At 37.8% G+C, this 16,344-nt stretch overlaps 1 protein-coding gene across 1 annotated transcript in view; it reads left to right on the top strand.

Annotated features, from left to right (window-relative positions):
- The window catches only part of SSH2 (slingshot protein phosphatase 2), a 245,163-nt gene that overhangs the window by 81,039 nt on the left and 147,780 nt on the right, over positions 1-16,344 (top strand). The gene's annotated exons all lie outside the window — the stretch shown is intronic.

Here is a 16,344-nt window from a genome sequence, read left to right as displayed (position 1 = left end):
AAATTTTTTTCTTCTCTTACCTCTCCTTGGTGCACATGGGAAAATGTGGTTCATAATATATTTGTCAGGAATCTTGGTTGAGAGTAACAGAAACTGGCTTAAATAGAAAAATAAAGGTTATTTGTTGTTTCGTGTAGCAGCCAATCAGAGGGTACCATCCCCCTGCTGGAGGTTGGCTTAAGAATGAGCATGTATCCAGTTCAGATGAGAGAAGATGTGGGGGGAGGTTGAGGAGGAAACTACTGGGACAGTTTTCCTTGTACTTAAGAGACACAGGGGAAGAGCTGTTTTCTACAGCCGACTGATGTTGGGTATATATGTGATGGACCTTGAATGTGGCAGTAATCTTGGGACCATATTAGCCTAAGAGCAGTGCTGAAACAATCAGGATGGCAGAGCAGAAAGATAAGGAAAATTTCATTCTTGATAAAGTTCAACTACTGAATTAATCAAGATGATACTTTTCTGTATTGTTTAAGCCTTTTTTTTTTTTTTTTTTTTTGGCTGCGTTGGGTCTTTGTTGCTGCGCAAGGGCTTTCTCTAGCTGCGGAGAGCGGGGGCTACTCTTCGTTGTGGTGCACGGGCTTCTCATTGCGGTGGCTTCTCTTGTTGCAGAGCACGGGCTCTAGGTGTGCAGGCTTCAGTAGTTGTGGCACGTGGGCTCAGTAGTTGTGGCGCACGGGCTTTGTTGCTCCAGGCATGTGGGATCTTCCCGGACCAGAGCTCGAACCCATGTCCCCTCCATTGGCAGAAGGATTCTTAACCACTGTGCCACCAGGGAAGTCCCTTAAGCCACTTTTTGATGGATTTTTTTTTTTTATTACTTGAGATTGGAAAACATCCTGAGTAATAAGTAGAGATATTGTGGGCTCCTCAGAGAGAAGAGAAGCTCTTGGAGGGCTACATAGTCCCACTGGACCTATTATAGTGCCTCGTACGTATATAGTTGAAGTTGAATAAATATGTGTTAGATAAATGTGGTTGTCTTTATTTGTATTTATAACCGAAGCACTGAAAGATAAAACACCCTTCTTCTCCTTCTCTAACAATTCAATCCAAAAGCCATTAGATAGGACTAAGCATGGTAGGTATCTTCAGGTGGGCACTGAGGCCCAGTGTGGGTGGGATATTGGAGCCCAAGCGAGGTGAGGGGGCATCAACATGAGGGAGGTGCCCTGGAGCTGGTTGTTTGAGCCTGTGTGTATGGTAAGCAGGGAGTCACTGTGGGAAGCCAGAGGGGCGGCCCAGTATGGGGGTGGTAGAGCCTGAGGAATGTGAGGAAGGCATATATAGTCATTGGCCTAATGCAAGGTGTCAGATTCTTCGTAGAGTGAGGAAAGTACCTGCTTAGATGGCTCTGGAAACTCTACTGTGATTTTGTAATCATATGTGTTCAAAATGCACCTCTTTTCATTTTTTAATGAAAATGTCATGAAGTTAACATTCCTAATGCCCCTTTTTAAAATATGAAACTGTTGCTTATTTTAATATATCCCACGAAATGTCTTAAAGACCTGTATGTTTGATGAAAGCAACTTCACCTTCCCAACAAGTCAGCTTATTTTTTATAATGCATAAATTTTATTAATTATAATCTGCGTTTCATCTGTATAGAAAATATTTTTCATTTTAGTTTTCAGTGGAGTAGAACTAAAGTATTTAATTTTTTCACAATGATTCTATGGCACTTTTTAAAAGTTTCAGAGGAAGCCTGATAAAAATAGTCCTTTGAGAGAAAGAGATCAAGCTTACTCATGTCCCAGACTCTTGATTCTGTAAGCAGAAATTTCAGCTCACCATTAATACCAACATAACAGCACAATATGATTGCGATCACTTTGCAAATGTGATTAGCTATTCAAGATTAGCCCATTTTATTAGTGGTAAGTATGGCCAACCTAGATCCCACTGTGATCGTCAGGCAGAATTAGAGCCAGGTTGATTTTCGCAAAGCCAAGAGCTATGCATTGTACATTAAAATGTGCTTTTATGGGAATGAGGATTGGAAGAAACCAGGATCGGTAGAGAGGAAAGTAAGAGTACCTGGCTCATATGAAGTTTTTCTTCAGTGATTATATGACATCATTTTAACAAAAGCTTTTCATATCTAGAAATATACATGACTTAAAATTTGCTGAATTTAATGAGATTGAGGAAGTGCAGCACTTTATGTTAACTAGTTGCCAGTCTCAGGTGACTGAGCTGGTAGGTCACATATCACTGGAGATGCTGAACGGTTAGGCTAGTATACAGGGAGGTAGCAGCGTTTTTTAAGAGGGCCTCGGTGATTCTGGTTCTGTGATTATATTAAGTGTGGGCTTTGCCCTTAGCTACAAATTTGACCCAGGTTATTATTTAGCTCTTGTTTCCAGTCTCTTATGATCATGAATTCCAAGGCTTATTAGGTATAACACATTTAGATATCCTTTTGGTTATTATTGGCTTGGTTGACTGGTTAGTTTTTGTTTTTCCAATTCTTTTTTTCTATATAGTGGATCACAATTTTCCCCCTCCATGGTTTTTCATTATTTTGAAGTCCAGTTTACTCATTTTTCCTTTCCTTACCTAGAAACATTTTTTTTATAATTTATTTGTTCCAGTGACTCACTCATCCAATAAATATTTATAGAGTATCTATTAGGTGCTTTACTCTTAATCAGGATAAGATGTGATTACATGTAATTATAATTCAAGGAAGAAGAGAAATACGAGAAGAAAGGACGGGACTTTTAGGAAAGGAGAGCTCATACCCAGTTGAGGAAGATCAGAGACTTTAGGATTTTTCATGATTTTTCCTCCTAAGAAGCAGGAACCAAGTCTTTGATGAAAGAGAGTCAAAGCGTAATATGTTTTTGACTGAGGCATTTCCGTGGGACATGGTGCTAAGAATAATTTGAAATGGTTTGGAATTCTGAATGGACTCTTTCAGATGCTTGTAGGTGGTACAGAAGAAAAGCGAAAGTGCCAGAGTTCTCATGGTTGATGGTTCCCCTAAGTAACAAAGGCAAAAATTGCTGCACAATCCAAGGACCCCTGGGAAGAGAGAGGTGGCAAGGGGCTGAGTTTAATCTAAACTGAATTTCATAACAATTAAAACCTTTTTTAATTTTTATTTATTTATTTGTTTATTTACTAGTTTTCCAATAGGCTTCCTTATAATTTGAAATCTAAAGTCTACATTCATGGCCTCTGGTTGAGGTAGTCTCCAGGGCAGCCTTATATCAGACAATCAGTAGAAATGTTTTATTTAAATTTGTTTTATTCAGTAAACCAGTGATGAGGAACGAAAGGAAGCTTTGAGGAATAACTTCTAGAAGGGAGTTAGGATTTTTACTGCAGACAGCATAATTTCTGGGACCTGGGGCATGCTGTCTGTGTATGTGTGGTAAATACCGGTGGTACTATTTTACCTCCCAGCTATTGGTAGTTGCAGTTTTAGTTATGCTTATGTGATGGTTTGATTGCTTCCTTTATCGAAGTGAAAACATGACATGAAAGCATTTTGTTTGCCATCTCAATTCACTTTATTAGGTTGAGAGGTTTTTTTTTTTAATCTACAGCACACTTTATAGCTACTATTTTATTCTGTAGTTTCAGTTGACTCTGTTCAAGTTATATGAAATAGCAGTGTGTAATGTTTCGTTTTACCAACACTTAGTAGCCTTGGTTATTCTTTTCATGCGGTGTTCAAGACATTGTTTATCAGGAAGGTTATGGTTCTAGGAAATTAGGCAAGTAATAAATATTTCCTGGTAGTTGCTCAGAGGTATTTACTGACCAGGATATTATCTGTGGAATGCCTTTTTATACTTAACCTTTGCTTACAGGAATTGCATTTTTATGCAATTATTGGTACCTTTTATTGATTCTTTGAATTTACACATTCAGCCAACTTCCTATCGGGTCTGTACTAGTTTCTCAAGAAGAAATATTTAACCAATGAAAATGAGGATAGATGCTTTCATAGTTAAGCTTATTTATGTTAGAATCTATAAATAGGGGAGAGGGCTTCCTGTCAGTTACTGTATACTCATCTTGCCTTTTATGTTTACCTTTTTTTCTCCCTTCCCTAGTTCTGTTCAGTTTTAGGGGGAAAATCTAGATCAAAGAGTACATTACTAATAGATAACATAGGATAATTAGCAAAATAATCTGACTATATCATTATAGGCTTCCTGTAGTTACTTGTCAGATTCTAATGACCTTAAGCATCACTGGTGAGTTGTATTCTGATCTCCCTGAGGATGGCAGAAGAAAAGTATTGCATTGAAAAGTTGGTTATAACAGTTTCTTCTGTCTTAGACTGTTAATTGGTGGGAGGGTGGCAGGGGGAAATGCATCAGTATTTTCCCAAAATTTAGAGCATAAATACTTTCTTAAGTTATCTCAAGATATAAAAGTAAAAAGAAGACCAACGAGAGAACTTGAGGTTTGTGCGAAATGGAAGGGAATAGTAGATAGGAAGGAGCCTTAGGGAAGTAAAAGTGAGGTTACAGGAGAAAACGAGACATGTGGACGTAGTTAAAGAAAAATAATACTTAAAAGAGGGAGTAACTGAGAAGCTTCTGAGGTGAGTTAGTCTATATATTGACAACACATGATGCTGATTTTCAACCGTTGGAGGGAAATTCAGATGATTGCATGCTTCTCATAAGATTTTACCTTTCTCATGAAGGTATTCATGAAGTTTTAGTTAGACTAATATTAGTGGGGGAGGTACTGTCTTGTTACATGTTAGTTGGTGGGTTGTCAAGGTTAATGGTGACTGTGAGTGTAATTAAAATCTTCCTGCATTAAATTGCCAATTACTTTTTTCTCTGTCATTTATTTCCATTAATAAAGAAAAGCAAGGAGTGTTTTAACTGTGGAAGACCTAATAATTGGTTTCTTTATGATGTTCAGTGTGTTAGCAAGGATCACTAGCTAGGCCTAACCTATATTAGGAATTAGATCATACTCTGATTTATAACTTCATATTTTTTCCTTCTTTTCAATACCTATGTTTCACTTCAAGTAAGTTTGGAGGCTTTGCGTTTGTTTGTTGGTTTGTTTAAGTGCTGAATCAGCTTTTTCTGAACTTCTGTTTTTTTGTCTTTTGTTTATGGAAGCCAGATAAAGTTAATGACATGCCTGTAGTCTTAGGGATTAGTCCAAGGAGTCATAAGCACCTGATCTTCTCTTCGTATTTATTAACTACCATACCCCCCCAAATTTAACTTCTATCTTAATTTTTCAATATTAGGCACAAGCTTAACTTCAGAGTTACATACAGCAGTCCTCTGCAGTGCTCCTCAAACCTTTGCACGAGAAATTGCTCTAACAGCAGAACAGTGTGAATGCGGAACCCCTGGCAGTGTGGATATATAAAGTTTAAAGGAGCTTATTACAAGACTGAAATGTATTTGAGTTCTTATGATTTACTTTAAATTTCATGCACATTTTTATGTATCTGTATCTCTGTTGCTATAAAAATATTACTTCGCATCAAGTAAAATTGATACTCTCGGGGGCTTCCCTGGTGGCGCAGTGGTTGAGAGTCCGCCTGCTGATGCAGGGGACACGGGTTCGTGCCCTAGTCCAGGAAGATCACACATGCTGCGGAGCGGCTGGGCCCGTGAGCCATGGCTGCTGAGCCTGCGTGTCCGGAGCCTGTGCTCCGCAGCGGGAGAGGCCACAGCAGTGAGAGGCCTGCGTAACACACACACAAAAAATTGATACTCTCGAAATATGCCTCAGTGTAGAGGCATCAGGGAAAGCCTCTGGATAAGGGGACACCTAAGCTACAATCTGAAGGATGAGAAGAAGTAGGCAAGCAAAGACGGGAATGAAGTGTACCAGGCAGAGAGAAGAATATGGCAAAGTCTAAGAGATAAGGTGGCCTAGCTTGTTGGAAATACTGTAAGAATTTTAGAATAGCACAATTCACCTGCATTTGAAGTACCTGATATCTGAAATTAAATGTTGTCATTTTCCAGGGGAAAAGAAAATTCTTGTGATATGAGCACTGGTCACCATTGGTCAAAGCTACTTCCAGCTAATGGCAGAAAGTCAACCTACTAAATCGAAAATTGCCCTTGCACCTTTAACGAGAGACATTTTGTAAGAGAAAAAAACAGAAAAAGTGTTTATAGTACTTTGCAGGTCTATTTTAGCATCTGAATGTGTGATGGAATTCTCAGTCCTTTTATTTAGATGTTAATATTGGTGCTGTGTCCCAGTTAGTGAGACCTGAGGGACTCCCGCCAACACCCCTGTATGACAGCTCCTCAGCCTACTAAGACAAATGCACATAGAAGGACCTCTGTCTGCTGGCCTCACGTTACTCTGACTTTAAAGGGTTATGAGCCCTTAGGACCAAGCATCTCCCCAGTTGACCAAAAGGAGAACCCAGATTGAAATCATGGTCCAGGTGGTATACACATTGTTAGGCTGTGTCTTGAGTGGTGGTTAGGATGTGCCTGAGATGGGTGGGGAAGATTGAGGTAAATTAGCCAGTGATGAGTGCTACTGTTGGCATTCCAAAGTATGCTTGTCATGTATAAGCACATGTGTCTGTCAGCCAAGCCAGATTCCCAAAGTATAACTTTTCCACCAGTCCATTTTGCAATTAAGACACATTTTATACCACATAAAGCTAACCTGTGAAAGATTTATCTGCTAACTAAAGGCTCTTTCCAGGGCTGAAGGCACTGAAAATGGTCTTTAAGCAACAACGTATGGTGTTTACTCTTAGTGTTAGTTTTCTGTGGATGCACTGTTTCTCCAGTTCCATCACAGTGTAACCTTTGAATTGTCTGCCCTCTAGTGGAGATATGTGGTTAAATTAACCAGTGTCTCCCGGCTTTAGGAAAAATACCTAAGTTTTCTCAATTGGCTTTCCAATTTTAGCCTCTGTTTCCTTAAACAATTTTTTATTACCACAAAAGCAACATATTTATAATTTTATTCTACTTTCTAAGATGCTGATAAATCCCCTCCCTGGCTTCCCCCTAGGATCAGGTCTAGACCCCTGCCTTCTGCAACTTATCTTTGCAGCTTACCTCAAGGCAAGCCCTGGGTTTCAACTCAACTGGTCAGTTCACCACCACCCCAGTGTGTCAGACATATTCCCACTGTCCTTTCCTTTTTGTTCATGTCTCAAATGCTCTGTCAGCCTCTGTGCCTCTTCAGATCTTCCTCTTCCTTCAAGACTGGATTCAAAGCTCTCTTGTTCCTGTGAACACTGTACCCACAGTGTTCTCACTTCTGAACTCCTATGCAATATACTTCCTGTGCCATAAATTTACACTGTATTTGTTGGATCAACTTTTCAAATATAACAGCCTTATCTCTTCAGGCAGATAAGCTCCTTGAGCATAGTACTGTCTTGTATTTCTTTTTGTCTCTGGTGGACTCTAGCAGCTCTAAATGAATATGTTGATTATTTATTTGCCATTCAAAGATATTGAGCATCCTGCCTCTATCTTTTCCCCTGTTTATGGCTGAAAAGCTAATTGTCTAGATTTAAATATAAATATTAACAAAAAAGCAATGAATTTCCCCCTAATCAAAACTGACAGCAGTACATCTGTTTTAAATATTCTATTTTCTTTTTGGTCAGAACCAGTGACGGTATTTATCAACTCCTTAGTTTGAAAATGACTGGAAATTTGAAAATAATCATGCTGTTAGTTTAGTAATATTTGGTAAGTAATCAGTGTTGCTTCATTATCTTTCTGCATGTGTTCTTTGACCTTATTTCTGAATAATGTTTCAACTTAAACTTTGGTTGATCATAGTCTAATTCTTTATATCCATAAACAATTCAAAGATTTAATATTAAAAGACTCTTCATACGTGGATTGTACTTAGCCTCCCCCAGGTGTTATCAATGCTTTTTATAGTTTAAATTCCTTGTGGAGGAATGCTAATCATGTATAGCAGAGGACCAGTAATAAAACCAGAAGCCAAGCTAAGCAAGTGGGGTGTAGCTAGCAGGACACACAAACAAGAGACACTATCTCCAGATAGTGAGGCACTATCTCCAAGGTGAAGCTAAGATCAGAGTCAAGAATTTTAAACCAAAGGTTAGAGAACAGTAAAGATGTTGCCATGGGTAGAGGTGATATTCAGAATATTTAGCAATATGGCACAGCTATCAACCAATCAGAATAGGCAGGAGTAAGACCTGGAGGTCCTCTACTCTACCAGGCATTAACCCCATTGTTGCTGGATCGTGAAACATTCAGAGGGGCTCTAGGCAACCACTCTTTACCATTCGGTATTTCAGTGTGTAAACAATTAGTACAGTTGTACCACCATGTCCTGGCTGAACATAAGACCATATGTCCGTATTGAGGCCTCAGGCTACAATGAAGGAAATGGACCAAGTGTGAGGTCTTCAGAGAGTGGGATGTGGAATTTCACTTTAATAGAAGGAAACAGAATCTGGACAGGGAGATATAGACAAGGTCTTAGGCCCCTATTGGTGTACCTGGAGTATTCCTTTAAGCAAGAGGAGCAGTTTGTTTCAGTAGAAGGTATATTTGCCCTTCTCAGACAGAATCCTGACTGCTCCTTACTCTTAGGTTACTTTGAGCAAATTATCTCACTTTCATGAGGCAGTTTCTTCAGCTGAAAAATAAGTATTAATCATACCTGTGCTGCATTTATCCTAGGTTGGCTCAAATGAGATAATAGTCATGAAAAGACTTTAAATTATGGAGTGGCACACAGGCAGAGTCTTATTATCTTATGACGGATGCTGCTTGCTCTCTATTCCATGTTTAAGCCCTCATTTTGGATTGACAAACCAAGGATATGACCAATAATTGAATGGAGATGGGGCACATGATATACTGAGTTAACCTAAGGTGTATTCCCAATTTTGCCACTTACTGGTTACCATACCTTGGGCAATACTTATTAATTAATCTAATACCTACGGAGCATCTTCTGTATGACTGCCACTATGCAAACATAGTCCTGCTCTTACAGAGCTTACTGTCTAGGAAGGGAGACGTAAGATCTTTCTGGAGAGCTGAGTTCCCATCGTCACTGATCTCCCTGGCACCTAGCACAGTTATCTGGAGGAGGAGTAGCTCTGTGTACTCTGAGCTTTTTGATGTTTTTCCAGACCTTAAATACAAATGTTTTCAATCTTAACTGCTTGTCAGTTATCAGGAGCTTTTAAAATGTGCAGATCCTTGGGCCCCACACCTCATGGTGTGCTGGTAAATGTTCAAAAACCTGTTTTCTGGGTAAGGGCTGCTTTGTAGCATTTGCTGACTTCCCTGGTAAATACTCCTAGCATGGCTAATTTCAAGCTACCAATGTGAGTCTCATAAGATCCCTAAAAATCTAGCAGTTGGCTCTAGCACACCACTGGCTTCACCTCAGAGCTAAAGAATAAAAGCCTGTAGGCATGAGGCCTGGAGATTTTTGTTATTAAAAAGGGTTTGAATGGAGCCAGAGTTAAGAACCAGTGACCTATGAAGTTTCCATATTGCATGCTTGTCAGATGTGACAGATTCAGACTAGTTGCTTTTTAAAACCAAGTAGCCTCAAGGAGTTGGATCTCTGTGGTAGAAAAGACAGTCTAGCAACTCTCTAATTATGGCAAGTGGGTGGGTTAAGTCACATATCTTAAATAAAATGTTTAAGTGGAATAAGGATTGTAAACAAAAGGCATCCAATAACAGCTCTACACCCAGAGCTCGGGTTTTCTAGTGGGCAGTGACTGGACTGTGATACGTCTTAAACTAGCTGTTGACCAAAGACTTGGTGTTCTTCAGAGTTATTGAAGTCACATTCTAATCAAGCTGTTTTTCTCATCACTGAGGAAGTACCTCATTAACCATTCCAACTGTGTTTCATACATATTTGTATTTGAAAGGAATTCAAAGGAAACACTTGAGAAATAGTAGGTGTCTCACAGAAGTTTTCTACTGCTTGAAATCATGGGCAAGAAAGTTTATTTAGGGCTTCTTAAACCCTGTCGTGAGAGCATGGTGTGGCTTTGATGTCGGTAATAAGTATTGCACTGTATTCTGGCTTCCATATTTTACTTTAATGCATGTTACATCTCTCTAAAATATGACTAGATTGACTCTCTGTTTTGGTTCCTAATACCAGCAAGTACTATTTACCTCAATTTAAGCTAGACTTTGAAACAAAGTCAAATTATATTGGGACTGCTGATTTGATGGTGTCTGACCTTCTTACAGACCAGCTTCTCAGATGTGAGTGCCCAGGTTATTCATTCTGGTCCTGGACAGTAGAGTGTGTGTGTGACCACACTTGCAGGTCCTTTCTGATCTTCAGCCTTCCAAATGGGAGGACACTTCGTTATAGACACCAGCCTATAAAAGTATCCCTGTGGCCTTCAGTGCATCTTGTACTGACATAAGAATCATCTTCTTTATTCTTTACTCTCCTGGATATCTCTATGGCCCTAGTCTTTAGAAGTTCTACTTCATTAACTCTCTTGCCTACATACTTACTAGCTGGTCACCAGAATTGGTAGAGTTGATTAAAGATGGCTGCAGATTCTTTGCTATTTCTCCCACTGAGAGATAGTGTCTAATTCCCCTCCCCTTGAACCTGGGCTAGACTTCTTTAATACACCAACAGAGCATGGCAGAAGTGACACTGTGCCAGCTCTGAGCCTAGCCTTTTGGAGTTCTAAGCCTCCATGCGAAAAGACCAACCCTGAGGCCACAATGGACTTTGAGAAGGCCCAATCCATAGGTGTTCTAGTTGACTTTCCACTTGAGCCCCGCTTTCCAGTTTTCCAGGCTGAGATGTCAGACATGTGAGTAAAGCTGCCTGGACCCTGACTACTGGCCCACCTTCTAGCTAAATACCACCTGAGTAGCACTGACTGACCTTTAGCAATGCCATGTGGAGCAGAAGAATTGCCTAGCTAAGTACTGCTTGAATTTCTGACCCATGAAATCATGAAATATAATAAATTAGTAGTTTGTTATTAAGCAATGGATAACCCAAACTGCTGGTTCCATCCCCATCTTCTTTGTCTCTTGTTTCTAGGAGAGAATCTAAGCCTTCTCTTACCAGTAACCAAGTGGCAAAATGGTGCCTTTACTTCCTCCTAAGCCTGTTTGCTTCTTCCAAAAGCCAGAAGCAGGACTCTTCTGATTTCGAAGCTCACGTCCATTCTTAGGAAGACTACCAGATTACTTTATCCTGTCTGACAGACACCTCCCAGTATTAATTTTCTCCCAGGGGCAGAAGTGACTGATGGATAATCTGAAGTCCAGTTAATGGATAATCCACAACCACTTTTTGTGATCATAGGACTGTTATCTCAATATTCCTACCTTTATGGACTCGTAACATCAATATTACTTGATAGCCTTAACCCCCAATACCCGTACCTTTGCTCCAGCAATTCATAGCTGCTCACCATTCCCTAAATGTCCAGACTCTTACTCCTCTTTCTGTTCCTTTTGCCAACGTTTCTGCCTGAAATACTCTTTCCTTCTATTTTCCATCCAACACAAACCCACTAATTCAAGCCCAGCCTGAAAATTAACTTCTATGAAGCATATCCAAGCCCCACAGTTAGTCATTTCCTCCTCTGTTGTTTCTATAGCATTTTGAATATCCGCTGCTGTAAGCCAAATGACATATCATTATAATTTTTTGGCTTATGGAACCGTCTCCCCTAATACAATGTGAACTATCCAAGGATAAGGGCAGTTTTGCTTAATTTTAATTCCTGGTGCCTAGTACCTAACACATAATAGGTAGTCAGTTAGTGTTGAATGAGTGAATGAATACATAAATGAGAGCAAGTGAATGATTCTGTCTGTTTAACCAAAGGGAAAACCTAAGGTATTACTTCCAGATCTTCGTCACAGGCTAACTCCTGAGCAACAAAAACTATTCTTTTAACCGGCTAAGGAGAAAACATAACTGGCATAGTCCTCACTAGCTGAGAATGCACAGCCAATTAGCTCCAAGTGTTCACATGGTTTTAGTTCACCGCTCTAATCACGCATTCATTCAACTCTTTATCGAGTTCCATCTGCACCTAGGGCATTGTGCTAAACGCAGAGTGAGATGCAAAGGGAAAATAAGGCAGATTACAGTCTGATAATGGAACATAAAACAAGAACCCAGTGGTAACCCAGAAACAGATCTCGGTAGTGCCACAGGAAACATGCACAGTGACGGTCAGGTTTGGAGGGAGGCAGACAGCCTATCAGTAAGGTGATAGAAGAAATACCATGAACTACTGGCTTTTGAAACCAGCTTTGAATGCTAGGGAAGGATATAGGAGAGGGGAGAGGGGCCTTCCAGGATGATGAAACAGCACAGACAAAGGAAGTTAATAGTTGCTTTTGAAAACTGATGAATGAGTCCACTTGGATTGGAGTGTATGGAGAGTGTAAAGAATCTTGCAACAATAAAGCTTGGGAAATTATTGCTTAACACCTACCTAGCCTGGTGTTTTTCAAGGCTGGCAGCACTTCCAGCCTACTTCTCAGCAAATATGACTTGGGTGCTTACGTTTTTTCCAAACATCTTTTACTTAGTTACCTGCTTTTATGCTCAGGTATTAAATAGATTAATAAGAATACATTAATTTTTCAATTCATACTTAATGGTTCCCGAGTACCCTAAAATTATGTATTTTATTTTTTAATTGAAGTATAGTTGATTTACAATATTATATTAGTTTCAGGTGTACCACATTAGTGATTCAATATTTTTATAGATTATACTTCACTTAAAGTTATTACAAAATAATGGCTATATTTCCCTGTGCTGTATAATATATCCTTTTTACTTATTATACATAGTAGTTTGTATCTCTCAATCCCATACACCTATCTTACCCACCCCCTTCCCCCACCTCCACTGGTAACCACCAGTTTGTACCCTATATCTATGAGTGTGTTTCTGTTTTGTTACAAACATTTGTTTATTTTATTTTTTAGATTCCATATATAAGTGATAACATAGAATATTTGTCTTTCTCTAACTTATTTCACTGAGCATAATACCCTCTAGGTTCATCCATGTTGTTGCAAATGGCAGAATTTCATTCTTTTTTATGGCTGAGTAATATTCTATTTTATATATATATATATATACATGCCACATCTTCTTTATCCATTCATCTGTTGATGGACACTTAGATTGCTGCCATATCTTGGCTATTGTAAATAATGCTGCTATGAACATTGGGGTGCATGTGTCTTTTTGAGTCAGTGTTTTCTGAATACCCTAAAATTAAATGCACATTCAGAATCTCACACCATATTGTTTATAGGTCAAATTTTTCTTAAGAACATCAAGAAGAAATTATATTCTTTAAATAAAAACTACTTAACAATAGGACTCTGGAATATTAAAAAAAGTCAACAAACATATATTTAATCATTTAATTAATTAGTTCTCCTTATACATCAGAAATTACTCTGTTTACTAAGAAGAAACTAATGTTTATCTCTACACTTTTCTCCTTGTGATTTCTAATGTTCTGAGCATGTTGACTACTGGCATTCCTTTTTTCTTTTTCTTTTTTTTTAACTAACAATATGTGAAGTTACTTGACAAGGTAGGTGGTTATATATGGTCTGGTGTATGCACTTGTTACAATAGAATGGTAAGCATTCTCCCTTTACCTACCATTTAAATGCCACTATTCAAGATAACTGTATTATCTGGTAATTAATCTTGCTGAATAAGCAATGTTGTATCTTTGCGTTTTTGGCAGTGAATTCCATTGAAATAAGCATAATCAACACTCTTCATTAAAAAAAAATCCACTTTACCTTAGGCCTATAATGCCTTGACATACTGAGTTGTTTTTGTTTTTGTTTTCTAAATCTCTTTTTCCAAGTAAGATGAAAGGGAAGCAAATCATTCATTGGCCTGACTATTGTAATATTAATCTAAGAAAGAAAGAAAAAAAAGTCATGTGGGTATCTTGTGTTAGAAACACTTCTCTGACTTGCTTTTTTTGTGGGCCAAAGGAATTTCCACTCCTTTGGCACTATTTTAAAGTGTAGAAGTCATAGAAGAAAGGTGACAAAGGATATTACTTTATTATAAGCCATGAGAAAAGTTATGCTTTTTTCTGCAGTTCCCTTCCTAACCACTGTCCCGGGGTATAGGTACCAAATGCAGATTCTTAGTTAAGAAGCAGCTGGTTATAGCAGAAATGTAGACCTGAGTTCAAATCATGACTCCACGTGGCATTTATTGGCATTGTGACCTTTAGCAAGCTGCATAGGGTTGTGGTGCACATTAAATAAAATAACATATAAAGTACCTGGCCCATAGTAGTGTAAAATAGATGTTAGTTTACCTCTATAGATGTAACTGGTTTTAGCTGTTTGTGGCCTCTAAGGAAACATCAAGGGTATTTTTGCTTTTTATTTCTCATCACAATTCTCATAGGTAGAAAAATCTACCAAAAAAGCTGAAAATAATTTGAATTATCTCTTTTTGGTCAGCTCATTTTATGTATGAGGGAAAGGATATTAAGTTAGTAATAGCCCATAAACATCTAAAAGGGTACTCAACCTTACTAGTAGTCAAGGCACAGCAAATTAAGACCATGGTGAGATACATATAACACTAGATTGGCAAAAAAGAAAAAGAAAACATCTGATGATTTTAAGTGTTGGCTAGGATTTAGCACAACTGAAACTCTCACTCCTTCCTGGTGAGAGTATCGATTGGCACAACTACTTTAGGAAATAATTTGTCACTACCTGGTAAACTTGTACCTTTAGTTATTCTGTGACTCTGCATTTCTACTCCTAGGTACCTTAGGTGTACCTATATCCCATTGACACCCTTGTGCATGTAGACCAAAAGACATTTCAAGGAAGTTGTAGCAGCATGGTTGATGTCACCAAAAACAGGAACAGTCCAATCTATCTGAGTCGAATGGGTAAACTTTGATATATTCCTATAATGCGGTCTTTTACCCCAGCAAAAAAATGAATGAACTGTAGCTATAGGTAATAAGTGGATGAATCTTATTAGCATAATATTTAGTTTTTAAAAAACATATTGGTGTAAAAATAAAATACAGTGTGTATGTGTGACAAAAAATAAAAAAATAATAAACATATTGGGAAGACTGCATAAATGTAATACAATTTTTAAAGCCCCCAAACAATCAAAACTAAATAATATATTGTTTAACAATATAGACATCATGTAATTTTTTTAATAGTGGAATAAAAAATAATGCAAAGAACCAATATGTAAATTAAAATGAAATTCTAAAAAATATTCAAATAATACAAAATAAGACAGAAAAAGGAGAAACAGAGGTATAAAGGTATAGGGGACAAACAGAAAATAAATGGATTTGGTTCTACCATGTTACTAACTATATCAGTAATTACATTAAATGTTAAGGACTAACCACTACAATTAAAAGGCAAAGATTGTCACAATGGGTAAAATAAAGCAAGATCCAACTACATTCTGTCTATAAAAGACATTCTTTAAGTTATAAAGAGATTGAAAAATATACCTTGCAATCAGTGAGCATAAGTCTGGAATAGCTATGTTAATATTAGATAAAGTAGATTTCAAGATAAAATGTCTTACTAGAAGATAAAGGTATCCTGAAAAACAAGAATCAAGTTAAAGGATTTATATTTCTTTCAAAACTTACTATGAGCTATAGTAATAAAGATATAGTACTGGCATAAAGAATGACAAATAGATCAATGGAACAGAATAAAGAACCCAGAAGTAGACCTCACTTACACTGTCATTTGATTTTTTACATGGAGCCAAGTTATCAAATGGAGAAAGGGAAGTCTTTTCAATAAATGTGCTTGAAAACTTGAAATCGATATGGGGAAAAAAAAGAGCCTCCACCCCATCTCACACCACATACAAATATTTATTCAGGATAGATCATAGACCTTATACATAAAACCATAAAGGTTTTAATAAGAAAATATTATAGAGTATCTTTGTGACTAAAGGGTAGGCAAAGGTTTCTGAAGACATAGAACACAGTAACTATAGGAGAAAAAAATTTCCAATTAGACTTCAGTTACAACTCTCACACATTGTTGATAAGCATGTAAAGTGGTATAAGCACTTTGGAAGCCCTGGTAATTTTCTCTAAAATTACACGTGCATGTGTTCCATGACCTACAAAAAACCAAAAGCACATGTCCACCAAAAAAACAGCAAAGAATGCTTATGTAAAAGTTTTATTCATAATAGGCAAAAACTCAAACATCCAGGGTATATATATCAATAGGAGATGAATAAACAAACTGTGGTATATTCATACAATGGAATCCTCAGGAATAAAAAGGAATGAACTCCTTTTACATACAACAGCATAGGTGA

This window comes from Delphinus delphis, chromosome 19 (genome assembly GCF_949987515.2).
Source record: "Delphinus delphis chromosome 19, mDelDel1.2, whole genome shotgun sequence".
Lineage (NCBI taxonomy): Eukaryota > Metazoa > Chordata > Mammalia > Artiodactyla > Delphinidae > Delphinus > Delphinus delphis.
This window is presented reverse-complemented; position numbering and strand designations above follow the sequence as displayed.